General features: G+C 47.6%; 17 non-coding genes and 2 pseudogenes across 17 annotated transcripts; all 19 read right to left on the reverse strand.

Annotated features, from left to right (window-relative positions):
- Nucleotides 1–3,453: 3,453 nt before the first annotated feature.
- On the reverse strand, nucleotides 3,454–3,593 carry LOC143727510 (U2 spliceosomal RNA; annotated as a pseudogene).
- A 1,011-nt stretch (nucleotides 3,594–4,604) lies between these two features.
- On the reverse strand, nucleotides 4,605–4,768 carry LOC143726555 (U1 spliceosomal RNA). The gene has a single exon (XR_013198796.1). It is a non-coding gene; the product is annotated as a U1 spliceosomal RNA (small nuclear RNA).
- Nucleotides 4,769–5,202: 434 nt separating this feature from the next.
- On the reverse strand, nucleotides 5,203–5,393 carry LOC143727238 (U2 spliceosomal RNA). The gene has a single exon (XR_013199443.1). It is a non-coding gene; the product is annotated as a U2 spliceosomal RNA (small nuclear RNA).
- Nucleotides 5,394–6,523: 1,130 nt separating this feature from the next.
- LOC143726556 (U1 spliceosomal RNA) lies at nucleotides 6,524–6,687 on the reverse strand. The gene has a single exon (XR_013198797.1). It is a non-coding gene; the product is annotated as a U1 spliceosomal RNA (small nuclear RNA).
- A 434-nt stretch (nucleotides 6,688–7,121) lies between these two features.
- On the reverse strand, nucleotides 7,122–7,312 carry LOC143727239 (U2 spliceosomal RNA). The gene has a single exon (XR_013199444.1). It is a non-coding gene; the product is annotated as a U2 spliceosomal RNA (small nuclear RNA).
- A 1,129-nt stretch (nucleotides 7,313–8,441) lies between these two features.
- On the reverse strand, nucleotides 8,442–8,605 carry LOC143726557 (U1 spliceosomal RNA). The gene has a single exon (XR_013198798.1). It is a non-coding gene; the product is annotated as a U1 spliceosomal RNA (small nuclear RNA).
- A 434-nt stretch (nucleotides 8,606–9,039) lies between these two features.
- LOC143727240 (U2 spliceosomal RNA) lies at nucleotides 9,040–9,230 on the reverse strand. The gene has a single exon (XR_013199445.1). It is a non-coding gene; the product is annotated as a U2 spliceosomal RNA (small nuclear RNA).
- Nucleotides 9,231–10,359: 1,129 nt separating this feature from the next.
- Nucleotides 10,360–10,523, reverse strand: LOC143726558 (U1 spliceosomal RNA). The gene has a single exon (XR_013198799.1). It is a non-coding gene; the product is annotated as a U1 spliceosomal RNA (small nuclear RNA).
- Nucleotides 10,524–10,957: 434 nt separating this feature from the next.
- LOC143727241 (U2 spliceosomal RNA) lies at nucleotides 10,958–11,148 on the reverse strand. The gene has a single exon (XR_013199446.1). It is a non-coding gene; the product is annotated as a U2 spliceosomal RNA (small nuclear RNA).
- Nucleotides 11,149–12,277: 1,129 nt separating this feature from the next.
- On the reverse strand, nucleotides 12,278–12,441 carry LOC143726559 (U1 spliceosomal RNA). Its single transcript, XR_013198801.1, has one exon. It is a non-coding gene; the product is annotated as a U1 spliceosomal RNA (small nuclear RNA).
- A 434-nt stretch (nucleotides 12,442–12,875) lies between these two features.
- On the reverse strand, nucleotides 12,876–13,066 carry LOC143727242 (U2 spliceosomal RNA). Its single transcript, XR_013199447.1, has one exon. It is a non-coding gene; the product is annotated as a U2 spliceosomal RNA (small nuclear RNA).
- Nucleotides 13,067–14,195: 1,129 nt separating this feature from the next.
- Nucleotides 14,196–14,359, reverse strand: LOC143726560 (U1 spliceosomal RNA). The gene has a single exon (XR_013198802.1). It is a non-coding gene; the product is annotated as a U1 spliceosomal RNA (small nuclear RNA).
- Nucleotides 14,360–14,793: 434 nt separating this feature from the next.
- On the reverse strand, nucleotides 14,794–14,984 carry LOC143727243 (U2 spliceosomal RNA). The gene has a single exon (XR_013199448.1). It is a non-coding gene; the product is annotated as a U2 spliceosomal RNA (small nuclear RNA).
- Nucleotides 14,985–16,113: 1,129 nt separating this feature from the next.
- LOC143726561 (U1 spliceosomal RNA) lies at nucleotides 16,114–16,277 on the reverse strand. Its single transcript, XR_013198803.1, has one exon. It is a non-coding gene; the product is annotated as a U1 spliceosomal RNA (small nuclear RNA).
- A 434-nt stretch (nucleotides 16,278–16,711) lies between these two features.
- LOC143727245 (U2 spliceosomal RNA) lies at nucleotides 16,712–16,902 on the reverse strand. Its single transcript, XR_013199450.1, has one exon. It is a non-coding gene; the product is annotated as a U2 spliceosomal RNA (small nuclear RNA).
- A 1,129-nt stretch (nucleotides 16,903–18,031) lies between these two features.
- On the reverse strand, nucleotides 18,032–18,195 carry LOC143726562 (U1 spliceosomal RNA). The gene has a single exon (XR_013198804.1). It is a non-coding gene; the product is annotated as a U1 spliceosomal RNA (small nuclear RNA).
- Nucleotides 18,196–18,629: 434 nt separating this feature from the next.
- Nucleotides 18,630–18,806, reverse strand: LOC143727479 (U2 spliceosomal RNA; annotated as a pseudogene).
- Nucleotides 18,807–25,415: 6,609 nt separating this feature from the next.
- LOC143726563 (U1 spliceosomal RNA) lies at nucleotides 25,416–25,579 on the reverse strand. The gene has a single exon (XR_013198805.1). It is a non-coding gene; the product is annotated as a U1 spliceosomal RNA (small nuclear RNA).
- Nucleotides 25,580–26,013: 434 nt separating this feature from the next.
- LOC143727252 (U2 spliceosomal RNA) lies at nucleotides 26,014–26,204 on the reverse strand. The gene has a single exon (XR_013199456.1). It is a non-coding gene; the product is annotated as a U2 spliceosomal RNA (small nuclear RNA).
- Nucleotides 26,205–26,233: the final 29 nt, after the last annotated feature.

Here is a 26,233-nt window from a genome sequence, read left to right on the forward strand (position 1 = left end):
AAGCGATAAAACAGTTCCATTTGCCCATGTACATATATATATACATACACATACACACACATATATATATAAATACATACACGTATACATATATACATATACAGTACATATACTTTTTTTTAAGTAAAAGAAAAGCATTCTGTTAAAAATAAAAAATTAAGTAAGGTATGAATAAAAAAGGTAATAAATAGAATAAATATACAGATAAAACAATAAAAAAAAAAAAAAAAAAAATTAAAAAAAAAAAAAAAAAAAAAAAAAAAAAAACAACAGAGTTTAAAAGCTCTTTCTTCCATTGTACAGGAGTGGGTATGCCCTTATAACCATTTTAAACCTCCACTCAGCTCTTCAGAAACAGTCCCAAGGACCCGACCCTTCTGGGCCCGGAGGAGATCCTCTTGAACCGAGGCGCCGCTGCTCCACCTAAGATGTTGGGGGGCATCTACGGGCAGTCAGGGCTCGTGGCTATGGGGACCTTTTCCTGTGAAGCTCTGACCCCCACATCCGAATGGCGACATGCGGTGTAATCCTGCAGCCTTGACTTAGCCAGCTGGATGGTGGCGTGGAGGGACACCTGCATGCGCTTCCCTACCAGTAGGTTTCTGGAGGTCCAAATGGCGTCTTTGATACAGAGGATGGTGAGCCATAGCTTTGATGGTGTTTTAGCTGGTGTTTCATCTTGGCTCACCCCTCCTCTCCCCATAGGGTAGTCTGGGACCCCCCCTACTGGCAGGTACGGGAATTGCTGGGGGCCAGCTGTTGCCCACAGGTCCCTCACAGCACTGCACTCCCAGAGGGCGTGCCTCACGGTCTCGGGCGCGCCACACCCGGGCCGCGGGCAGATGGGATTCTCTGACATGCCTCGGGAGTGCATCACGGCCCTGACCGGGAGGATCTCATGGGCAGCCATCCAAGCCAGGTCTCGGTGTCGGTTATGAAGAGCTGAGTGGGATACATTTCGCCAAACCTTTTGGGCTTCACCTAGAGTGAGCCCGCGCACTGGACACACTTGTTCCCGTTCCTGCACAAGGGAGAGGATAGAGCGGTGGTTGGTTAAAACAGTCACTCTTTCTTTTTCCAAATTAAAATTCTTTAAAAACTTTTTTATATGAGTGTATGCAGGGGGTTGGTCAAATGCAAGTGGTGTTGTCAAGTCTGTTGGTAAGATATTGATGGATCTTAAAAAAGACCCCACCCAGAACCGGGCCATGGCTGCTGTTTTGTCTTGTCTGGATGGGGTCAGGGCATACTTTAGGTGTAGTGCAGTGTATTTGGCTCCTAAAAACAAGTGAGGGTCCGGTACGCCTTTTCCTCCATTTTTTGGTGCTTTCTTCATAATTCCTCTTTTTAGCCTCTCCCACTTGGACCCCCACAGGAAATAAAACATGGACCGGTCCAGAGATACAAGAAAGAATCTAGGGGGGAAAAAAACAGAACATAACAATAAGAACAGTGGTAAAATCACCGCTTTTAGAATTAAAACCTTCCCTTCAACTGTCAGCTGTCTCAGTCCCCAGAACCCCAATTTTTTCTTCACTTTTCCCATCACATCATGCCAATTTCCACTCCCTCCCCCGTCTCTGTCAAATTTTATGCCCAGTATTTTTAAGTCTGTCTTTTTAATAGTGATGTCCAGTCCAACAGTCTTGCTAGGTTCCCATGGGCCATAGAACTGTGCCTGGGTCTTTTCTCTGTTCAGTCTAGCTCCAGACGCTTTCCCAAACCAGTCTGTCAAGTCCATGGTCCTCTGTATTGATAAAACGTCAGTGCATAAAAGGTTAACATCATCCATATATAAAACAGTCTTTGCAGTCAGTCCTCCGGTCCCGGGTATGGTCAGTCCCGTTATCCACTTGTCCGTTCTCAAGACCTGCGCTAGGGGTTCGATGCAAGCCACATACAGGAGAGGAGATAACGGACAGCCCTGACGGACACCGCTGCGTATATCTATCGCTTTTGAAAGGTTCCCATTAACTAGGATTCTGCTGGTTATGTCCCTGTACAGCAATCCCACCCAAGCTAAGAATCTCCCAGGAAAGCCCATTTTCCCCAATACTTGAAACAAGTAATGGTGCGAGACTCTGTCAAATGCTTTTTCAAAATCTAGGTTTAAAACTATCAGCCGAATATTTCTGTCTCTCGCATAACAGATGGCATCTCTTATCAGTACGAGGCTGTCCGTGATCTTTCTCCCAGGGACGGCGCAGGCTTGATCCGGGTTGATCAATTCTGCTAAAACTCTTGACATTCGTGTTGATAAAAGTTTACTAAAAAGTTTACAGTCAAAGTTTAAAAGGGTTATAGGACGCCAGTTTTTTAAATCTGTCTTGTCGTCTTTTTTGTGTAAAAGTGTCATTATACCCATTCTAAAACTGTCTGGAAGTCGGTCGAGGTTATCAAAGTCATTAAAAACAGCCAGTAAGTCTTGTCTTAAAATGTCCCAAAAGGTCAGATAAAATTCTAGAGGGAGTCCGTCATCTCCAGGGGATTTCCCCTTTTTAAAATTTTTTAAGCTTTTGTCCATCTCAAGGAGGTTAAAATCATTTGTCAGACCTGCACTATCTTTTACAGTTTTCTCTATAAAGGTTAGTGTTTCATTTAAAATACCATCATCAATTACCTTTTTTCCATAGAGTTCCTCATAAAAACTTTCTACTACTGTTAAAATACCATTTGTGTCTGTCATCATTTCTCTTTCTTTGTTTCTCAATTTCACCATTGCTCCACCTCTATTAAGTATTTTCTTAAAAAAGTATCGTGTACATTTCTCTCCCTGCTCTATTTCCTTTTCTTTACTTCTCAGAATAATTCCTCTACTTTTAACTTCTGCCAATTCAGACATTTCCTTTTTGACGTCTTTTATTTCATCCTTAAAGTCGAACCCCTGATTAAAAAGATGAAAGTAGCGTTGTAGCCTCTTTTGCAGTCCCACCATTTGTCTATATTCTTTTCCTTTTTTCTTTTTCCCTGCCCATCTAAAAAAAGTCTTGGTCTTTCCCTTCACCATCTCCCACCACTGTGCTCTTGAATCATAGAAGTCTTGTAGGGTCTGCCAATTGCTGTACTGCTCCCTGTATTCTTTTACTATCTCCAGGTCTTCCAACAGGGAGCAGTTTAGCTTCCACAGACCTCTACCTGTTGTCAAACCGGGAGGAAGTGATAGGGTGCAAGATAGCATAGTGTGATCAGAAAAGAAAAGTGGGGTTAATCTGGCATCCAATAAAGACCAGTCTCTGGTAAAAATATAATCAATGCGGGAAGCTCTGGTGCCATCACCACTGAACCAGGTGTGGCCCACATTGTTGGGATGCATGGATTTGAAAACGTCAGTCAGTCTAAAATCTTTTATTATATTTTGCAGTAAAACTGTAGTCTTGTCCTTTTTAAAATCCTCCCCTGCCCCTTTCCTATCTTTCCTCTGTAAAACACAATTAGAATCTCCTGCGAAAATTAAAGGAGTCTTTCCTAGTAAGTGGGACTGCATATCTATTAAAAGGCTGTATCTGTCATTTTTTTCTGTGTTCCCGTAAAAGTTTAAAACATAATAAGAACAGATACTACACTTGATCTTAGCCAAAAGGCCGAGAAGCGATGACACAATGACGCAGATGCGGGGGAGCCGTCAAAGGCCACGCCCACCTGGGCCGTGGCGAGAGGGTCTAAAGGTCGCCAGCAAACAAGCTCAGCTCACAGCAATACAAGCTCAGCTTGACTGTTGACACCGAAAATGGATCACAGCAGAGCGCACAACACGACACTTTGGAGTGCAACCTGGGATTTTGGACCAACAAACATTCTGCCCTAAAAGTGAGCGGGCAGACCAAAGCGTACGTCGTAGAGACTTGAAACTCTTGAGGGATGGTAGTACCCGCCCGGTCTACAACATCACCAAGGCTCGGCCCAATCGGCCCCAAGGTGGCGCTGCAGCGATCAGAAGTACGAAATGCCTCGTAACTCCTGAACCGTCCGTCGCAGACCCAAGTGTCTTACATCACCGGAATCCTTGGCTCGGGCCGAACAAGACGCAGGCCTCGGATTCGATGGTTGCGCTGGAGAGATTTTCGGAAAAAAGTCGGAATTTCGATTCACGTTGGCGACGGGACGCCAAAACGTTGGGAGTGGGCGAGGCGGGCTTTACTTAAATGGCCATAACTCTCCAACGGAATGAGACAATTACACCCAAGTCGGTACACCTGTGCACGGGCTCAGCCTGTGCTCAGGTGAAAAGGGATGTGGCGACTGGCCACTTGGTGGCACTGTAAACAGTAAAAACAACAACATGAATACGGCCATAGGCGACTGTATGTCAGGTGATTTTTCACACATGCACAAGGTATTCATACCACATGATAGAACTCCTCATTCGGAACAACTTTGCTTCTAGGACCACTGCTGCCAATAAAAGCGTTGGTTGAATAATGGAGATTATTTGAAGAATGATGAAAAAAAAAACTAAAAAACAGCCCTACTTTTGCAGACTGGTCCTAGGTTGAGAGTTTTACATCTCTCGATCAACCACTGCAGTTCAATTCCCTGGACTTCCTAGGTCGTTAACTACCAGAAGAAGAGGAACTCGAACAATCTGCTCTTTTAACCAGTGTGTCCAGGGGAGAGCGCGAACGCAGTCCCCCACTACCATAAATTATGCAGTCGAGATTCCCACATTTGGGGAATTCGCAGGGGTCAGCACAACCGGAGTGCAATGGCCGAGCCTCGCCCTGGGTGAACCACCTTCCTGATCATGGTGTCTCCCCTGCCAGGTAAGTATGAATTCCCATGCCTCCCGTCAGAGGCACCGTGTCCCTCTCCGCAATCCTCACCAACACTCGGACAATCAAACACACACCTGATTCAACTCATCAGCTCATTCGTAAAAACTCCAAGAGATAAGAGAGAGACATCAAAAACCTGCAGAGTCGGGCTCTTTTGCTGTTGTTGTTGTGGATGATGTTGTTTTCATGCTCCGGATCCATGAGCCAAAAATCAATTTCATACGCGGTCACCGGATAGTGGACGAATCAGATGTTAAACGAGATAAGAACAGAGTTGTTGTTTTTTTTTCCCTCTCACACCACCATTACCTGTATAGCATATGATCACCTACAACACCTTTAAAGCACCCATACACAGCAATATACGTTACTTCCATTAACACCTGCTGCCACACAAGACTAAAACATCTCTTTCATTGAACACAGTTTTTGGGGGTGCACCGTTCCCAGAAGTACTGCAATACCGGGTCGATGCGTGGAGTGGACGGAGCAAGCCCCTCTTCCATCTCCCAGTTCCAAAAATCAATTTAATATCTGGTGCCCGGGTAGGGCACGTATCAGATATTAAACTGATAACAACAGATACTACACTTGATCTTAGCCAAAAGGCCGAGAAGCGATGACACAATGACGCAGAGGCGGGGGAGCCGTCAAAGGCCACGCCCACCTGGGCCGTGGCGAGAGGGTCTAAAGGTCGCCAACAAACAAGCTCAGCTCACAGCAATACAAGCTCAGCTTGACTGTTGACACCGAAAATGGATCACAGCAGAGCGCACAACACGACACTTTGGAGTGCAACCTGGGATTTTGGACCAACAAACATTCTGCCCTAAAAGTGAGCGGGCAGACCAAAGCGTACGTCGTAGAGACTTGAAACTCTTGAGGGATGGTAGTACCCGCCCGGTCTACAACATCACCAAGGCTCCGGCCCAATCGGCCCCAAGGTGGCGCTGCAGCGATCAGAAGTACGAAATGCCTCGTAACTCCTGAACCGTCCGTCGCAGACCCAAGTGTCTTACATCACCGGAATCCTTGGCTCGGGCCGAACAAGACGCAGGCCTCGGATTCGATGGTTGCGCTGGCGAGATTTTCGGGTATTTGGGATTTTGTGAAAAAGCTACTTTTGCACACTAGTCCTAGGTCTTTCGCCCGATCTGACCCAAACCGGTGCAGAAAGATTCCCTGGAGTCTGATTGCCGACAGCGATGGGGAAAAAAGTCGGAATTTCGATTCACGTTGGCGACGGGACGCCAAAACGTTGGGAGTGGGCGAGGCGGGCTTTTTCTTAAATGGCCATAACTCTCCAACGGAATGAGACAATTACACCCAAGTCGGTACACCTGTGCACGGGCTCAGCCTGTGCTCAGGTGAAAAGGGATGTGGCGACTGGCCACTTGGTGGCGCTGTAAACAGTAAAAACAACAACATGAATACGGCCATAGGCGACTGTATGTCAGGTGATTTTTCACACATGCACAAGGTATTCATACCACATGATAGAACTCCTCATTCGGAACAACTTTGCTTCTAGGACCACTGCTGCCAATAAAAGCGTTGGTTGAATAATGGAGATTATTTGAAGAATGATGAAAAAAAAAACTAAAAAACAGCCCTACTTTTGCAGACTGGTCCTAGGTTGAGAGTTTTACATCTCTCGATCAACCACTGCAGTTCAATTCCCTGGACTTCCTAGGTCGTTAACTACCAGAAGAAGAGGAACTCGAACAATCTGCTCTTTTAACCAGTGTGTCCAGGGGAGAGCGCGAACGCAGTCCCCCACTACCATAAATTATGCAGTCGAGATTCCCACATTTGGGGAATTCGCAGGGGTCAGCACAACCGGAGTGCAATGGCCGAGCCTCGCCCTGGGTGAACCACCTTCCTGATCATGGTGTCTCCCCTGCCAGGTAAGTATGAATTCCCATGCCTCCCGTCAGAGGCACCGTGTCCCTCTCCGCAATCCTCACCAACACTCGGACAATCAAACACACACCTGATTCAACTCATCAGCTCATTCGTAAAAACTCCAAGAGATAAGAGAGAGACATCAAAAACCTGCAGAGTCGGGCTCTTTTGCTGTTGTTGTTGTGGATGATGTTGTTTTCATGCTCCGGATCCATGAGCCAAAAATCAATTTCATACGCGGTCACCGGATAGTGGACGAATCAGATGTTAAACGAGATAAGAACAGAGTTGTTGTTTTTTTTTCCCTCTCACACCACCATTACCTGTATAGCATATGATCACCTACAACACCTTTAAAGCACCCATACACAGCAATATACGTTACTTCCATTAACACCTGCTGCCACACAAGACTAAAACATCTCTTTCATTGAACACAGTTTTTGGGGGTGCACCGTTCCCAGAAGTACTGCAATACCGGGTCGATGCGTGGAGTGGACGGAGCAAGCCCCTCTTCCATCTCCCAGTTCCAAAAATCAATTTAATATCTGGTGCCCGGGTAGGGCACGTATCAGATATTAAACTGATAACAACAGATACTACACTTGATCTTAGCCAAAAGGCCGAGAAGCGATGACACAATGACGCAGAGGCGGGGGAGCCGTCAAAGGCCACGCCCACCTGGGCCGTGGCGAGAGGGTCTAAAGGTCGCCAACAAACAAGCTCAGCTCACAGCAATACAAGCTCAGCTTGACTGTTGACACCGAAAATGGATCACAGCAGAGCGCACAACACGACACTTTGGAGTGCAACCTGGGATTTTGGACCAACAAACATTCTGCCCTAAAAGTGAGCGGGCAGACCAAAGCGTACGTCGTAGAGACTTGAAACTCTTGAGGGATGGTAGTACCCGCCCGGTCTACAACATCACCAAGGCTCCGGCCCAATCGGCCCCAAGGTGGCGCTGCAGCGATCAGAAGTACGAAATGCCTCGTAACTCCTGAACCGTCCGTCGCAGACCCAAGTGTCTTACATCACCGGAATCCTTGGCTCGGGCCGAACAAGACGCAGGCCTCGGATTCGATGGTTGCGCTGGCGAGATTTTCGGGTATTTGGGATTTTGTGAAAAAGCTACTTTTGCACACTAGTCCTAGGTCTTTCGCCCGATCTGACCCAAACCGGTGCAGAAAGATTCCCTGGAGTCTGATTGCCGACAGCGATGGGGAAAAAAGTCGGAATTTCGATTCACGTTGGCGACGGGACGCCAAAACGTTGGGAGTGGGCGAGGCGGGCTTTACTTAAATGGCCATAACTCTCCAACGGAATGAGACAATTACACCCAAGTCGGTACACCTGTGCACGGGCTCAGCCTGTGCTCAGGTGAAAAGGGATGTGGCGACTGGCCACTTGGTGGCGCTGTAAACAGTAAAAACAACAACATGAATACGGCCATAGGCGACTGTATGTCAGGTGATTTTTCACACATGCACAAGGTATTCATACCACATGATAGAACTCCTCATTCGGAACAACTTTGCTTCTAGGACCACTGCTGCCAATAAAAGCGTTGGTTGAATAATGGAGATTATTTGAAGAATGATGAAAAAAAAAACTAAAACACAGCCCTACTTTTGCAGACTGGTCCTAGGTTGAGAGTTTTACATCTCTCGATCAACCACTGCAGTTCAATTCCCTGGACTTCCTAGGTCGTTAACTACCAGAAGAAGAGGAACTCGAACAATCTGCTCTTTTAACCAGTGTGTCCAGGGGAGAGCGCGAACGCAGTCCCCCACTACCATAAATTATGCAGTCGAGATTCCCACATTTGGGGAATTCGCAGGGGTCAGCACAACCGGAGTGCAATGGCCGAGCCTCGCCCTGGGTGAACCACCTTCCTGATCATGGTGTCTCCCCTGCCAGGTAAGTATGAATTCCCATGCCTCCCGTCAGAGGCACCCTGTCCCTCTCCGCAATCCTCACCAACGGTCGGACAATCAAACACACACCTGATTCAACTCATCAGCTCATTCGTAAAAACTCCAAGAGATAAGAGAGAGACATCAAAAACCTGCAGAGTCGGGCTCTTTTGCTGTTGTTGTTGTGGATGATGTTGTTTTCATGCTCCGGATCCATGAGCCAAAAATCAATTTCATACGCGGTCACCGGATAGTGGACGAATCAGATGTTAAACGAGATAAGAACAGAGTTGTTGTTTTTTTTTCCCTCTCACACCACCATTACCTGTATAGCATATGATCACCTACAACACCTTTAAAGCACCCATGCACAGCAATATACGTTACTTCCATTAACACCTGCTGCCACACAAGACTAAAACATCTCTTTCATTGAACACAGTTTTTGGGGGTGCACCGTTCCCAGAAGTACTGCAATACCGGGTCGATGCGTGGAGTGGACGGAGCAAGCCCCTCTTCCATCTCCCAGTTCCAAAAATCAATTTAATATCTGGTGCCCGGGTAGGGCACGTATCAGATATTAAACTGATAACAACAGATACTACACTTGATCTTAGCCAAAAGGCCGAGAAGCGATGACACAATGACGCAGAGGCGGGGGAGCCGTCAAAGGCCACGCCCACCTGGGCCGTGGCGAGAGGGTCTAAAGGTCGCCAACAAACAAGCTCAGCTCACAGCAATACAAGCTCAGCTTGACTGTTGACACCGAAAATGGATCACAGCAGAGCGCACAACACGACACTTTGGAGTGCAACCTGGGATTTTGGACCAACAAACATTCTGCCCTAAAAGTGAGCGGGCAGACCAAAGCGTACGTCGTAGAGACTTGAAACTCTTGAGGGATGGTAGTACCCGCCCGGTCTACAACATCACCAAGGCTCTCGCCCAATCGGCCCCAAGGTGGCGCTGCAGCGATCAGAAGTACGAAATGCCTCGTAACTCCTGAACCGTCCGTCGCAGACCCAAGTGTCTTACATCACCGGAATCCTTGGCTCGGGCCGAACAAGACGCAGGCCTCGGATTCGATGGTTGCGCTGGCGAGATTTTCGGGTATTTGGGATTTTGTGAAAAAGCTACTTTTGCACACTAGTCCTAGGTCTTTCGCCCGATCTGACCCAAACCGGTGCAGAAAGATTCACTGGAGTCTGATTGCCGACAGCGATGGGGAAAAAAGTCGGAATTTCGATTCACGTTGGCGACGGGACGCCAAAACGTTGGGAGTGGGCGAGGCGGGCTTTACTTAAATGGCCATAACTCTCCAACGGAATGAGACAATTACACCCAAGTCGGTACACCTGTGCACGGGCTCAGCCTGTGCTCAGGTGAAAAGGGATGTGGCGACTGGCCACTTGGTGGCACTGTAAACAGTAAAAACAACAACATGAATACGGCCATAGGCGACTGTATGTCAGGTGATTTTTCACACATGCACAAGGTATTCATACCACATGATAGAACTCCTCATTCGGAACAACTTTGCTTCTAGGACCACTGCTGCCAATAAAAGCGTTGGTTGAATAATGGAGATTATTTGAAGAATGATGAAAAAAAAAACTAAAAAACAGCCCTACTTTTGCAGACTGGTCCTAGGTTGAGAGTTTTACATCTCTCGATCAACCACTGCAGTTCAATTCCCTGGACTTCCTAGGTCGTTAACTACCAGAAGAAGAGGAACTCGAACAATCTGCTCTTTTAACCAGTGTGTCCAGGGGAGAGCGCGAACGCAGTCCCCCACTACCATAAATTATGCAGTCGAGATTCCCACATTTGGGGAATTCGCAGGGGTCAGCACAACCGGAGTGCAATGGCCGAGCCTCGCCCTGGGTGAACCACCTTCCTGATCATGGTGTCTCCCCTGCCAGGTAAGTATGAATTCCCATGCCTCCCGTCAGAGGCACCGTGTCCCTCTCCGCAATCCTCACCAACACTCGGACAATCAAACACACACCTGATTCAACTCATCAGCTCATTCGTAAAAACTCCAAGAGATAAGAGAGAGACATCAAAAACCTGCAGAGTCGGGCTCTTTTGCTGTTGTTGTTGTGGATGATGTTGTTTTCATGCTCCGGATCCATGAGCCAAAAATCAATTTCATACGCGGTCACCGGATAGTGGACGAATCAGATGTTAAACGAGATAAGAACAGAGTTGTTGTTTTTTTTTCCCTCTCACACCACCATTACCTGTATAGCATATGATCACCTACAACACCTTTAAAGCACCCATACACAGCAATATACGTTACTTCCATTAACACCTGCTGCCACACAAGACTAAAACATCTCTTTCATTGAACACAGTTTTTGGGGGTGCACCGTTCCCAGAAGTACTGCAATACCGGGTCGATGCGTGGAGTGGACGGAGCAAGCCCCTCTTCCATCTCCCAGTTCCAAAAATCAATTTAATATCTGGTGCCCGGGTAGGGCACGTATCAGATATTAAACTGATAACAACAGATACTACACTTGATCTTAGCCAAAAGGCCGAGAAGCGATGACACAATGACGCAGAGGCGGGGGAGCCGTCAAAGGCCACGCCCACCTGGGCCGTGGCGAGAGGGTCTAAAGGTCGCCAACAAACAAGCTCAGCTCACAGCAATACAAGCTCAGCTTGACTGTTGACACCGAAAATGGATCACAGCAGAGCGCACAACACGACACTTTGGAGTGCAACCTGGGATTTTGGACCAACAAACATTCTGCCCTAAAAGTGAGCGGGCAGACCAAAGCGTACGTCGTAGAGACTTGAAACTCTTGAGGGATGGTAGTACCCGCCCGGTCTACAACATCACCAAGGCTCCGGCCCAATCGGCCCCAAGGTGGCGCTGCAGCGATCAGAAGTACGAAATGCCTCGTAACTCCTGAACCGTCCGTCGCAGACCCAAGTGTCTTACATCACCGGAATCCTTGGCTCGGGCCGAACAAGACGCAGGCCTCGGATTCGATGGTTGCGCTGGCGAGATTTTCGGGTATTTGGGATTTTGTGAAAAAGCTACTTTTGCACACTAGTCCTAGGTCTTTCGCCCGATCTGACCCAAACCGGTGCAGAAAGATTCCCTGGAGTCTGATTGCCGACAGCGATGGGGAAAAAAGTCGGAATTTCGATTCACGTTGGCGACGGGACGCCAAAACGTTGGGAGTGGGCGAGGCGGGCTTTACTTAAATGGCCATAACTCTCCAACGGAATGAGACAATTACACCCAAGTCGGTACACCTGTGCACGGGCTCAGCCTGTGCTCAGGTGAAAAGGGATGTGGCGACTGGCCACTTGGTGGCGCTGTAAACAGTAAAAACAACAACATGAATACGGCCATAGGCGACTGTATGTCAGGTGATTTTTCACACATGCACAAGGTATTCATACCACATGATAGAACTCCTCATTCGGAACAACTTTGCTTCTAGGACCACTGCTGCCAATAAAAGCGTTGGTTGAATAATGGAGATTATTTGAAGAATGATGAAAAAAAAAACTAAAAAACAGCCCTACTTTTGCAGACTGGTCCTAGGTTGAGAGTTTTACATCTCTCGATCAACCACTGCAGTTCAATTCCCTGGACTTCCTAGGTCGTTAACTACCAGAAGAAGAGGAACTCGAACAATCTGCTCTTTTAACCAGTGTGTCCAGGGGAGAGCGCGAACGCAGTCCCCCACTACCATAAATTATGCAGTCGAGATTCCCACATTTGGGGAATTCGCAGGGGTCAGCACAACCGGAGTGCAATGGCCGAGCCTCGCCCTGGGTGAACCACCTTCCTGATCATGGTGTCTCCCCTGCCAGGTAAGTATGAATTCCCATGCCTCCCGTCAGAGGCACCCTGTCCCTCTCCGCAATCCTCACCAACGGTCGGACAATCAAACACACACCTGATTCAACTCATCAGCTCATTCGTAAAAACTCCAAGAGATAAGAGAGAGACATCAAAAACCTGCAGAGTCGGGCTCTTTTGCTGTTGTTGTTGTGGATGATGTTGTTTTCATGCTCCGGATCCATGAGCCAAAAATCAATTTCATACGCGGTCACCGGATAGTGGACGAATCAGATGTTAAACGAGATAAGAACAGAGTTGTTGTTTTTTTTTCCCTCTCACACCACCATTACCTGTATAGCATATGATCACCTACAACACCTTTAAAGCACCCATACACAGCAATATACGTTACTTCCATTAACACCTGCTGCCACACAAGACTAAAACATCTCTTTCATTGAACACAGTTTTTGGGGGTGCACCGTTCCCAGAAGTACTGCAATACCGGGTCGATGCGTGGAGTGGACGGAGCAAGCCCCTCTTCCATCTCCCAGTTCCAAAAATCAATTTAATATCTGGTGCCCGGGTAGGGCACGTATCAGATATTAAACTGATAACAACAGATACTACACTTGATCTTAGCCAAAAGGCCGAGAAGCGATGACACAATGACGCAGAGGCGGGGGAGCCGTCAAAGGCCACGCCCACCTGGGCCGTGGCGAGAGGGTCTAAAGGTCGCCAACAAACAAGCTCAGCTCACAGCAATACAAGCTCAGCTTGACTGTTGACACCGAAAATGGATCACAGCAGAGCGCACAACACGACACTTTGGAGTGCAACCTGGGATTTTGGACCAACAAACATTCTGCCCTAAAAGTGAGCGGGCAGACCAAAGCGTACGTCGTAGAGACTTGAAACTCTTGAGGGATGGTAGTACCCGCCCGGTCTACAACATCACCAAGGCTCTCGCCCAATCGGCCCCAAGGTGGCGCTGCAGCGATCAGAAGTACGAAATGCCTCGTAACTCCTGAACCGTCCGTCGCAGACCCAAGTGTCTTACATCACCGGAATCCTTGGCTCGGGCCGAACAAGACGCAGGCCTCGGATTCGATGGTTGCGCTGGCGAGATTTTCGGGTATTTGGGATTTTGTGAAAAAGCTACTTTTGCACACTAGTCCTAGGTCTTTCGCCCGATCTGACCCAAACCGGTGCAGAAAGATTCACTGGAGTCTGATTGCCGACAGCGATGGGGAAAAAAGTCGGAATTTCGATTCACGTTGGCGACGGGACGCCAAAACGTTGGGAGTGGGCGAGGCGGGCTTTACTTAAATGGCCATAACTCTCCAACGGAATGAGACAATTACACCCAAGTCGGTACACCTGTGCACGGGCTCAGCCTGTGCTCAGGTGAAAAGGGATGTGGCGACTGGCCACTTGGTGGCACTGTAAACAGTAAAAACAACAACATGAATACGGCCATAGGCGACTGTATGTCAGGTGATTTTTCACACATGCACAAGGTATTCATACCACATGATAGAACTCCTCATTCGGAACAACTTTGCTTCTAGGACCACTGCTGCCAATAAAAGCGTTGGTTGAATAATGGAGATTATTTGAAGAATGATGAAAAAAAAAACTAAAAAACAGCCCTACTTTTGCAGACTGGTCCTAGGTTGAGAGTTTTACATCTCTCGATCAACCACTGCAGTTCAATTCCCTGGACTTCCTAGGTCGTTAACTACCAGAAGAAGAGGAACTCGAACAATCTGCTCTTTTAACCAGTGTGTCCAGGGGAGAGCGCGAACGCAGTCCCCCACTACCATAAATTATGCAGTCGAGATTCCCACATTTGGGGAATTCGCAGGGGTCAGCACAACCGGAGTGCAATGGCCGAGCCTCGCCCTGGGTGAACCACCTTCCTGATCATGGTGTCTCCCCTGCCAGGTAAGTATGAATTCCCATGCCTCCCGTCAGAGGCACCGTGTCCCTCTCCGCAATCCTCACCAACACTCGGACAATCAAACACACACCTGATTCAACTCATCAGCTCATTCGTAAAAACTCCAAGAGATAAGAGAGAGACATCAAAAACCTGCAGAGTCGGGCTCTTTTGCTGTTGTTGTTGTGGATGATGTTGTTTTCATGCTCCGGATCCATGAGCCAAAAATCAATTTCATACGCGGTCACCGGATAGTGGACGAATCAGATGTTAAACGAGATAAGAACAGAGTTGTTGTTTTTTTTTCCCTCTCACACCACCATTACCTGTATAGCATATGATCACCTACAACACCTTTAAAGCACCCATACACAGCAATATACGTTACTTCCATTAACACCTGCTGCCACACAAGACTAAAACATCTCTTTCATTGAACACAGTTTTTGGGGGTGCACCGTTCCCAGAAGTACTGCAATACCGGGTCGATGCGTGGAGTGGACGGAGCAAGCCCCTCTTCCATCTCCCAGTTCCAAAAATCAATTTAATATCTGGTGCCCGGGTAGGGCACGTATCAGATATTAAACTGATAACAACAGATACTACACTTGATCTTAGCCAAAAGGCCGAGAAGCGATGACACAATGACGCAGAGGCGGGGGAGCCGTCAAAGGCCACGCCCACCTGGGCCGTGGCGAGAGGGTCTAAAGGTCGCCAACAAACAAGCTCAGCTCACAGCAATACAAGCTCAGCTTGACTGTTGACACCGAAAATGGATCACAGCAGAGCGCACAACACGACACTTTGGAGTGCAACCTGGGATTTTGGACCAACAAACATTCTGCCCTAAAAGTGAGCGGGCAGACCAAAGCGTACGTCGTAGAGACTTGAAACTCTTGAGGGATGGTAGTACCCGCCCGGTCTACAACATCACCAAGGCTCTCGCCCAATCGGCCCCAAGGTGGCGCTGCAGCGATCAGAAGTACGAAATGCCTCGTAACTCCTGAACCGTCCGTCGCAGACCCAAGTGTCTTACATCACCGGAATCCTTGGCTCGGGCCGAACAAGACGCAGGCCTCGGATTCGATGGTTGCGCTGGCGAGATTTTCGGGTATTTGGGATTTTGTGAAAAAGCTACTTTTGCACACTAGTCCTAGGTCTTTCGCCCGATCTGACCCAAACCGGTGCAGAAAGATTCACTGGAGTCTGATTGCCGACAGCGATGGGGAAAAAAGTCGGAATTTCGATTCACGTTGGCGACGGGACGCCAAAACGTTGGGAGTGGGCGAGGCGGGCTTTACTTAAATGGCCATAACTCTCCAACGGAATGAGACAATTACACCCAAGTCGGTACACCTGTGCACGGGCTCAGCCTGTGCTCAGGTGAAAAGGGATGTGGCGACTGGCCACTTGGTGGCACTGTAAACAGTAAAAACAACAACATGAATACGGCCATAGGCGACTGTATGTCAGGTGATTTTTCACACATGCACAAGGTATTCATACCACATGATAGAACTCCTCATTCGGAACAACTTTGCTTCTAGGACCACTGCTGCCAATAAAAGCGTTGGTTGAATAATGGAGATTATTTGAAGAATGATGAAAAAAAAAACTAAAAAACAGCCCTACTTTTGCAGACTGGTCCTAGGTTGAGAGTTTTACATCTCTCGATCAACCACTGCAGTTCAATTCCCTGGACTTCCTAGGTCGTTAACTACCAGAAGAAGAGGAACTCGAACAATCTGCTCTTTTAACCAGTGTGTCCAGGGGAGAGCGCGAACGCAGTCCCCCACTACCATAAATTATGCAGTCGAGATTCCCACATTTGGGGAATTCGCAGGGGTCAGCACAACCGGAGTGCAATGGCCGAGCCTCGCCCTGGGTGAACCACCTTCCTGATCATGGTGTCTCCCCTGCCAGGTAAGTATGAATTCCCATGCCTCCCGTCAGAGGCACCGTGTCCCTCTCCGCAATCCTCACCAACACTCGGACAATCAAACACACACCTGATTCAACTCATCAGCTCATTCGTAAAAACTCCAAGAGATAAGAGAGAGACATCAAAAACCTGCAGAGTCGGGCTCTTTTGCTGTTGTTGTTGTGGATGATGTTGTTTTCATGCTCCGGATCCATGAGCCAAAAATCAATTTCATACGCGGTCACCGGATAGTGGACGAATCAGATGTTAAACGAGATAAGAACAGAGTTGTTGTTTTTTTTTCCCTCTCACACCACCATTACCTGTATAGCATATGATCACCTACAACACCTTTAAAGCACCCATACACAGCAATATACGTTACTTCCATTAACACCTGCTGCCACACAAGACTAAAACATCTCTTTCATTGAACACAGTTTTTGGGGGTGCACCGTTCCCAGAAGTACTGCAATACCGGGTCGATGCGTGGAGTGGACGGAGCAAGCCCCTCTTCCATCTCCCAGTTCCAAAAATCAATTTAATATCTGGTGCCCGGGTAGGGCACGTATCAGATATTAAACTGATAACAACAGATACTACACTTGATCTTAGCCAAAAGGCCGAGAAGCGATGACACAATGACGCAGAGGCGGGGGAGCCGTCAAAGGCCACGCCCACCTGGGCCGTGGCGAGAGGGTCTAAAGGTCGCCAACAAACAAGCTCAGCTCACAGCAATACAAGCTCAGCTTGACTGTTGACACCGAAAATGGATCACAGCAGAGCGCACAACACGACACTTTGGAGTGCAACCTGGGATTTTGGACCAACAAACATTCTGCCCTAAAAGTGAGCGGGCAGACCAAAGCGTACGTCGTAGAGACTTGAAACTCTTGAGGGATGGTAGTACCCGCCCGGTCTACAACATCACCAAGGCTCCGGCCCAATCGGCCCCAAGGTGGCGCTGCAGCGATCAGAAGTACGAAATGCCTCGTAACTCCTGAACCGTCCGTCGCAGACCCAAGTGTCTTACATCACCGGAATCCTTGGCTCGGGCCGAACAAGACGCAGGCCTCGGATTCGATGGTTGCGCTGGCGAGATTTTCGGGTATTTGGGATTTTGTGAAAAAGCTACTTTTGCACACTAGTCCTAGGTCTTTCGCCCGATCTGACCCAAACCGGTGCAGAAAGATTCCCTGGAGTCTGATTGCCGACAGCGATGGGGAAAAAAGTCGGAATTTCGATTCACGTTGGCGACGGGACGCCAAAACGTTGGGAGTGGGCGAGGCGGGCTTTACTTAAATGGCCATAACTCTCCAACGGAATGAGACAATTACACCCAAGTCGGTACACCTGTGCACGGGCTCAGCCTGTGCTCAGGTGAAAAGGGATGTGGCGACTGGCCACTTGGTGGCGCTGTAAACAGTAAAAACAACAACATGAATACGGCCATAGGCGACTGTATGTCAGGTGATTTTTCACACATGCACAAGGTATTCATACCACATGATAGAACTCCTCATTCGGAACAACTTTGCTTCTAGGACCACTGCTGCCAATAAAAGCGTTGGTTGAATAATGGAGATTATTTGAAGAATGATGAAAAAAAAAACTAAAAAACAGCCCTACTTTTGCAGACTGGTCCTAGGTTGAGAGTTTTACATCTCTCGATCAACCACTGCAGTTCAATTCCCTGGACTTCCTAGGTCGTTAACTACCAGAAGAAGAGGAACTCGAACAATCTGCTCTTTTAACCAGTGTGTCCAGGGGAGAGCGCGAACGCAGTCCCCCACTACCATAAATTATGCAGTCGAGATTCCCACATTTGGGGAATTCGCAGGGGTCAGCACAACCGGAGTGCAATGGCCGAGCCTCGCCCTGGGTGAACCACCTTCCTGATCATGGTGTCTCCCCTGCCAGGTAAGTATGAATTCCCATGCCTCCCGTCAGAGGCACCCTGTCCCTCTCCGCAATCCTCACCAACGGTCGGACAATCAAACACACACCTGATTCAACTCATCAGCTCATTCGTAAAAACTCCAAGAGATAAGAGAGAGACATCAAAAACCTGCAGAGTCGGGCTCTTTTGCTGTTGTTGTTGTGGATGATGTTGTTTTCATGCTCCGGATCCATGAGCCAAAAATCAATTTCATACGCGGTCACCGGATAGTGGACGAATCAGATGTTAAACGAGATAAGAACAGAGTTGTTGTTTTTTTTTCCCTCTCACACCACCATTACCTGTATAGCATATGATCACCTACAACACCTTTAAAGCACCCATACACAGCAATATACGTTACTTCCATTAACACCTGCTGCCACACAAGACTAAAACATCTCTTTCATTGAACACAGTTTTTGGGGGTGCACCGTTCCCAGAAGTACTGCAATACCGGGTCGATGCGTGGAGTGGACGGAGCAAGCCCCTCTTCCATCTCCCAGTTCCAAAAATCAATTTAATATCTGGTGCCCGGGTAGGGCACGTATCAGATATTAAACTGATAACAACAGATTTTTTTTCTTTCGAAAAAAGTTTATTGTCACATTGTTTCATTCCATTCTTTCAATATCCATTTTTTCCTTATAAAATCACATTTTTGCACATATCTTAAAACAACAAAAAGGACATAAGTTACAGTTAAAAATCAGTTATGTTGATGTGTTGTGTAAAAGTCCATGTATGTTGTGTGTTGTTTTAAAGTAAAGGTAAAATGGATTAAAATAAAATAGGAATGCAAATATAAAACAATAAAACAATAAAATATGCCAAATAAAACATCTCTTGTACAGGATCGAGGGTGAGTCCCTATCAAGATTGTCCATTCACTCCAGGTCTCCAGAACAGGCCCCAGACTCCCCGCTTCTGGTGCCCAGCGGAGATCCCCTCTCCTCCGGCCCGCTGGCCCGCTGTTCCCGTAGCCGGTGTGGTGAGGGTGCATCTACGGGCGGCCAGGGTCGGTGGCGGCCGGGACCTTCTACGTGTGACCCCGGCCCCCCCATCCGAATAACGACGTGCGGCCCACCCTGCAGCGTTGATCTTATTTTCTGCTCGCACGCGTGGAGGGGGACCGTCACGCGTTTCCCCACCAGCAGATTTCTGGTGACCCAGATGGCATCCTTAATCACGTTTAGGGTGAGCCAGAGCGAGGAAAATTTTGGTTGTGTCAGCTCCTTCAAGCCCTGACCCACCCCCAGGATGGCGAGCTTGTAGTCCACCTGGGCCCCACCCGCTGGCAGGCACGGGAAAAACAGGGGGCCGGTCTTGGCCCACAGGTCCCGCGCTTCGCCGCACTCCCAGAGCAGATGTCGAACGGTCTCCGGGGAACCACATCCGGACCGTGGGCAGGTGGAGTTTTTGGCCATGCCTCTGGAGTGCATAACCGCCCTGACCGGGAGGATCTCATGAGCCACCATCCACGACAAGTCTTTAAGCCTGTTCTGGAGAGCTGGGTGGGCTGCGTTCCTCCAAACATCTTTGGCCTCACCTAGTGTGAGGCCTGGAACCGGGCTCACCGATTCTCGATCCTGCACAAGAGAGATAAGAGACTTATGGTTAGTTAAAATGGTGGCATCATTTGTCTCTAAAAGATATTTCTTTAAAAATTTCTTAATAAAACTATGCTCTTTTGACAAATTAAAAGACACAGGACTTTTAAGATCAATGGGTAAAATTTTCAAAGTTCTTAGGTATGACCCCATCCAGAATCGGGTCATGGCTGCTGTCTTGTGTTCTCTGGATGGGGTCAGTGCGTACTGGATGTGGAGGGCGGCAAAGCGGCTGCCTAAAAACAGGTGGGGGTCTGGGAGGCCTTTCCCGCCATTCTCTTTTTTCTTTTTGACGACCTCCCTCTTTAGTCGTTCCCACTTGGACCCCCACAGGAAATAAAATACCGCCCTCTCCAGGTTGGCCAGGAATCGTCTTGGGGGACTAAAAACAGAACAGACAAGTAAAATCAGTGGTAAAATCACAGCTTTAAAAATTAAAATCTTGCCTTCAAACGTCAATTGTCTCAGTCCCCAAAAGCCCAGTCTTTGCCTGACTTTCCCTAACATGTCAGTCCAGTTTCCTTGTCCTCCACCCTCTCTGTCAAATTTTACACCTAAAATTTTCAAATCATTGTCTTTAAAATCCAAATCTAGTCCAACTGTGTCCACGTTCCCCCACGGCCCGAAGAGCTGGGCCTCGGACTTACTCCTATTGAGCTTGGCGCCCGAGGCCCGACCGTACCAGTCAGTCAAGTCCATTGCTCTTCGTACTGATAAAAGGTCAGTCGCTAAAAGGGTCACGTCATCCATATATAAAACACAGGTCGCCGTCAGTCCACCAGTCCCTGGGATGTCTAGTCCTTTAATCCATTTATCCCTTCTCAAGATTTGTGCCAGTGGCTCAATACAAGCCACATACAGAAGGGGAGATAAAGGACACCCCTGACGGACGCCGCTGTAGAGTTTTACAGCTTTGGATAAATGCCCGTTAACCAAAATTCTGCTAGACAGATCGTTGTACAGCAGTCCCACCCAGGCTATAAACCTCCCAGGAAACCCCATTTTTTCCAGTACCTGGAACAGGTACTGGTGCGAGACGCGATCAAAGGCTTTTTCGAAATCTAAATTTAGGACTACTAGCCGAATGTTTCTGTCTCTCGCAAAACAGATGGCGTCTCTGATCAGTACCAGGCTGTCCGTGATCTTCCTGCCGGGCACAGCGCATGCTTGATCCAGGTGGATTACGTCCTCTAAAACAGTCGACATACGTGTAGCTAAAATCTTACTAAAAAGTTTACAATCATAATTTAAAAGAGTGATTGGTCGCCAGTTTCTCAGGTCAGTCTTGTCCCCTTTTTTGTATAGTAATGTAACTATCCCTACTCTAAAGCTGTCTGGAAGTCTGTCAAGAGTCTCAAGTTCTTTAAAAACTGTCAATAAGTCGTGTGCTAAAATGTCCCAGAAAGTCAGATAAAACTCAAAGGGGAGTCCATCCAAGCCTGGGGACTTCCCCTTTTTAAAACCTTTTAGCGCTTTGTGCATTTCTAAAAGAGTAAAATCTTGGGATAAAAGCACATCTGGACTCTTTACCTTTTTGTCTAAAAACCCTAAAACTTCCTCTAAGATGCCATTGTGTACCTCTTTAGTGCTGTATAAATTATTGTAAAAACTTTCAATTTCCCCTAAAATCAGATCTGTTGTATTTACCTCCCCACCTGTAAAAGTTTTTAAAGTATTAATTGACCCTCCCCGTGTTATTGTCTTTTTAAAAAAATATCTAGTACACTTTTCCCCTTCTTCTATTTCTCTCTCCTTACATCTTAAAATGACACCTTTAGTCTTTGTTTCGGACAAATCTGACATTTCTTTCTTTACTTCTTTAATTTCTTCTGTAAAATCCAATCCACTGTTTAAAAGATTAAAATATCTCTGCAGTCTTTTTTGCAGCCCCATCATGCGTCTTTTTTCTTTATTCTTTTTTTCTTTTCCAATTTGTTTAAAAAACCGTCCTGTCCTTTGTTTCACCATCTCCCACCACTGTGCACGTGAGTCGAAAAAGTCTTGGAGGGTCTGCCATTGGCTGAACTGCTCCCTATATTCACTAATCACTTCCTCATCCTCTAATAGGGAGCAGTTCAGCTTCCACAGCCCTCCCCCTACGGTCACACCCGTGGGTAGTGAAAGGGTGCAGGAGAGCATCATGTGATCAGAAAAGAAGAGGGGGCTCAATGTAGCATCGGTCGGCGGGCAGTCCCTTGTAAAAACATAGTCAATTCGAGAGGCTCTGGCGCCATCACCACTGAACCAGGTGAAGCCCTCCTCTCTTTGATGCATTGTTTTAAAGCAGTCAACTAACTTAAAATCTTTGACTATATTTTGTAATAAAACCGATGTCTTGTCGACCTTAAAATCCTCTCCTACCCTCTTTCTATCCTGTCTTGATAAAACACAATTAAAATCCCCTGCTACCACTAGGGGAGCCCTCCCGAGCATGTGGGGCTGCAGGTCTTCTAAAAGCTCATACCTGTTGTTTTTACCTGTAAAACCATACACATTTAAAATGTTAAAATCCTTACCTAAAAAAGTCAGATTAGCTAAAATTGCCCGCCCATCCCTCACCACAGTGCTGCCCTTCACCAAAACATGGGGATTTTTTATTAAAATAGCAACACCGTCATTTTTGTTAAAATTGGACCCACTCCAGATGGAAAGTCCTGGGGTCCAAATCGTCTCCCACTTCCTGTAATTTGTTAAAAAAGGCAGACCACATTCTTGCAATAAAAACACATCTGACTTAAAAGATTTTAAAAAGGATAACACACTCTGTGCTCGTATATTGCTCTTCACACTTCTCACATTGATTGTGGAGATAGTGAGAGCCATGAGCAGTATGGTTAAAAGGGTGTGAGACATTTAAAAGCAACCAAGGGACTACAGAGATATAATTAAAATCATGTTATTTCTTGTTGCACTTGCCTTCCCTTTTCCCCAGATGAGCTGGGATCAGGGGGGCAAGTGCTTGACGCCTCAGGGCTCGCAGAGAAGGCCTCTTGCGAATCCTTTGGCGATGATGTTCTTAGCTTGAAATGCAGAAAAGAGACTTCATTAGGAGATTCTGCGGGCCACATACGGTCTAGATCTTCCATGGGGGAACTATCTAGCCGATGCGCTACCCGCAGCTTTTTCTCCTCTGTTTGAACCAGAGGAGATCTCGCAGTTCTTTTCTGCACTTGAGCATTGGGGAGCGAAACATCTGTTTCACTCCCACTCGTGGACACACTAACCTCAGACACGGTTACTAGGGAGGAAGCCATTTCCTCCTCTTCATCCTCCATACTGTCTTCTTTTTCAATTTCATTTTGAGGATTGGCTTCCTCCCCCTCACCAACTGCCAGAATTGACTCCGCCCCTGTGGCCGCCCCACTTCCTCCTTCCTGTCCAATCCCTGAGGCTGGCTGGGGGGGTTTGAATTTCCCGCCGAAACCTCGGGGCCCGCCTCCTCAATTGTTTGTTCTTTGGGTGGGGCGGCCATTTTGTTGCTTTTTAACTTGTTGGCAAAACTTTTAGGGCAGTCTCTGTAGAGATGGGATGATTCTCCACAGAGGTTGCACTTTCTGCCATTTTGGCACTCTTCAAAAATGTGCCCAATTTCTCTGCACTTCCTACACACTACTTCTTGGCATGCCTCGGCGAGATGTCCAAGTTTGCCACACTTGCGGCATAGCTTGGGCATCCCTTGGTAATGGATGTAGCCTCTATTCTCTCCCAACACAATCATAGAAGGTATTTGACTCAGGCCATGGTAGCTGTTGGGATCTGCCCATTGTTTAATGGGCACTCTCCACGCACAGCTCCAGATACCGTCTTCATCTAAAACCTTGACTGGTTGTCCACGAATAGAGCAATATCTTGCCAACCATACAGAAATATCTTCTCCACTAACTGTTTCATTAAACATCCTGACAATCACAACTTTCAGTGAATTATCAGTCAGTTTTTCCACAGTGAACATGGAGAAATTGGCTTTACACATTTCAAATCGAGTCCAAAAAGTACTTAGCAAGGAAGCAGAAGCAAAACTTACATCAAAGCCATGATTCAGGGGCAGAGTCAACAGGCAGTTTATGTCCACAACCTTAAAACCGAGTAACTGTTGGATGCACTTCCTAGAAAAGTCCAGCCTGGACATGACCCGGAGAGTGCCATCCTCTTTTGGTTTAAATTTAAAACGCACGCTGTGGTGCCTCCTCATGCCGGCACGAGCAGCCGACATGTTGGAGGCACCACTAGCCTGCTGCGGCTAAAACCCAACAATAAATATACAATAAATAAATTAAAACCTGCTTACCTTAAAACCAGAAGATTCCTCGTAGAACGAGTCGTCAATTAAAAGCCGCTTGTCAATGTACCTCCTGAAGGGTGTGTGTCCCGTGTGACAAGCAACACACGAGACCAAGTCCAACAAGAGGCGATCGCTGTCTCTACCTTAGGACCAGACACTTGATCTTAGCCAAAAGGCCGAGAAGCGATGACACAATGACGCAGAGGCGGGGGAGCCGTCAAAGGCCACGCCCACCTGGGCCGTGGCGAGAGGGTCTAAAGGTCGCCAACAAACAAGCTCAGCTCACAGCAATACAAGCTCAGCTTGACTGTTGACACCGAAAATGGATCACAGCAGAGCGCACAACACGACACTTTGGAGTGCAACCTGGGATTTTGGACCAACAAACATTCTGCCCTAAAAGTGAGCGGGCAGACCAAAGCGTACGTCGTAGAGACTTGAAACTCTTGAGGGATGGTAGTACCCGCCCGGTCTACAACATCACCAAGGCTCCGGCCCAATCGGCCCCAAGGTGGCGCTGCAGCGATCAGAAGTACGAAATGCCTCGTAACTCCTGAACCGTCCGTCGCAGACCCAAGTGTCTTACATCACCGGAATCCTTGGCTCGGGCCGAACAAGACGCAGGCCTCGGATTCGATGGTTGCGCTGGCGAGATTTTCGGGTATTTGGGATTTTGTGAAAAAGCTACTTTTGCACACTAGTCCTAGGTCTTTCGCCCGATCTGACCCAAACCGGTGCAGAAAGATTCCCTGGAGTCTGATTGCCGACAGCGATGGGGAAAAAAGTCGGAATTTCGATTCACGTTGGCGACGGGACGCCAAAACGTTGGGAGTGGGCGAGGCGGGCTTTACTTAAATGGCCATAACTCTCCAACGGAATGAGACAATTACACCCAAGTCGGTACACCTGTGCACGGGCTCAGCCTGTGCTCAGGTGAAAAGGGATGTGGCGACTGGCCACTTGGTGGCGCTGTAAACAGTAAAAACAACAACATGAATACGGCCATAGGCGACTGTATGTCAGGTGATTTTTCACACATGCACAAGGTATTCATACCACATGATAGAACTCCTCATTCGGAACAACTTTGCTTCTAGGACCACTGCTGCCAATAAAAGCGTTGGTTGAATAATGGAGATTATTTGAAGAATGATGAAAAAAAAAACTAAAAAACAGCCCTACTTTTGCAGACTGGTCCTAGGTTGAGAGTTTTACATCTCTCGATCAACCACTGCAGTTCAATTCCCTGGACTTCCTAGGTCGTTAACTACCAGAAGAAGAGGAACTCGAACAATCTGCTCTTTTAACCAGTGTGTCCAGGGGAGAGCGCGAACGCAGTCCCCCACTACCATAAATTATGCAGTCGAGATTCCCACATTTGGGGAATTCGCAGGGGTCAGCACAACCGGAGTGCAATGGCCGAGCCTCGCCCTGGGTGAACCACCTTCCTGATCATGGTGTCTCCCCTGCCAGGTAAGTATGAATTCCCATGCCTCCCGTCAGAGGCACCCTGTCCCTCTCCGCAATCCTCACCAACGGTCGGACAATCAAACACACACCTGATTCAACTCATCAGCTCATTCGTAAAAACTCCAAGAGATAAGAGAGAGACATCAAAAACCTGCAGAGTCGGGCTCTTTTGCTGTTGTTGTTGTGGATGATGTTGTTTTCATGCTCCGGATCCATGAGCCAAAAATCAATTTCATACGCGGTCACCGGATAGTGGACGAATCAGATGTTAAACGAGATAAGAACAGAGTTGTTGTTTTTTTTTCCCTCTCACACCACCATTACCTGTATAGCATATGATCACCTACAACACCTTTAAAGCACCCATACACAGCAATATACGTTACTTCCATTAACACCTGCTGCCACACAAGACTAAAACATCTCTTTCATTGAACACAGTTTTTGGGGGTGCACCGTTCCCAGAAGTACTGCAATACCGGGTCGATGCGTGGAGTGGACGGAGCAAGCCCCTCTTCCATCTCCCAGTTCCAAAAATCAATTTAATATCTGGTGCCCGGGTAGGGCACGTATCAGATATTAAACTGATAACAACAGATACTACACTTGATCTTAGCCAAAAGAACGAGAAGCGATGACACAATGACGCAGAGGCGGGGGAGCCG

The sequence above is a fragment of the Siphateles boraxobius genome, unplaced genomic scaffold (assembly GCF_051911475.1).
Source record: "Siphateles boraxobius isolate OS27281-9 unplaced genomic scaffold, OSU_SipBor_1 77, whole genome shotgun sequence".
Classification (NCBI taxonomy): domain Eukaryota; kingdom Metazoa; phylum Chordata; class Actinopteri; order Cypriniformes; family Leuciscidae; genus Siphateles; species Siphateles boraxobius.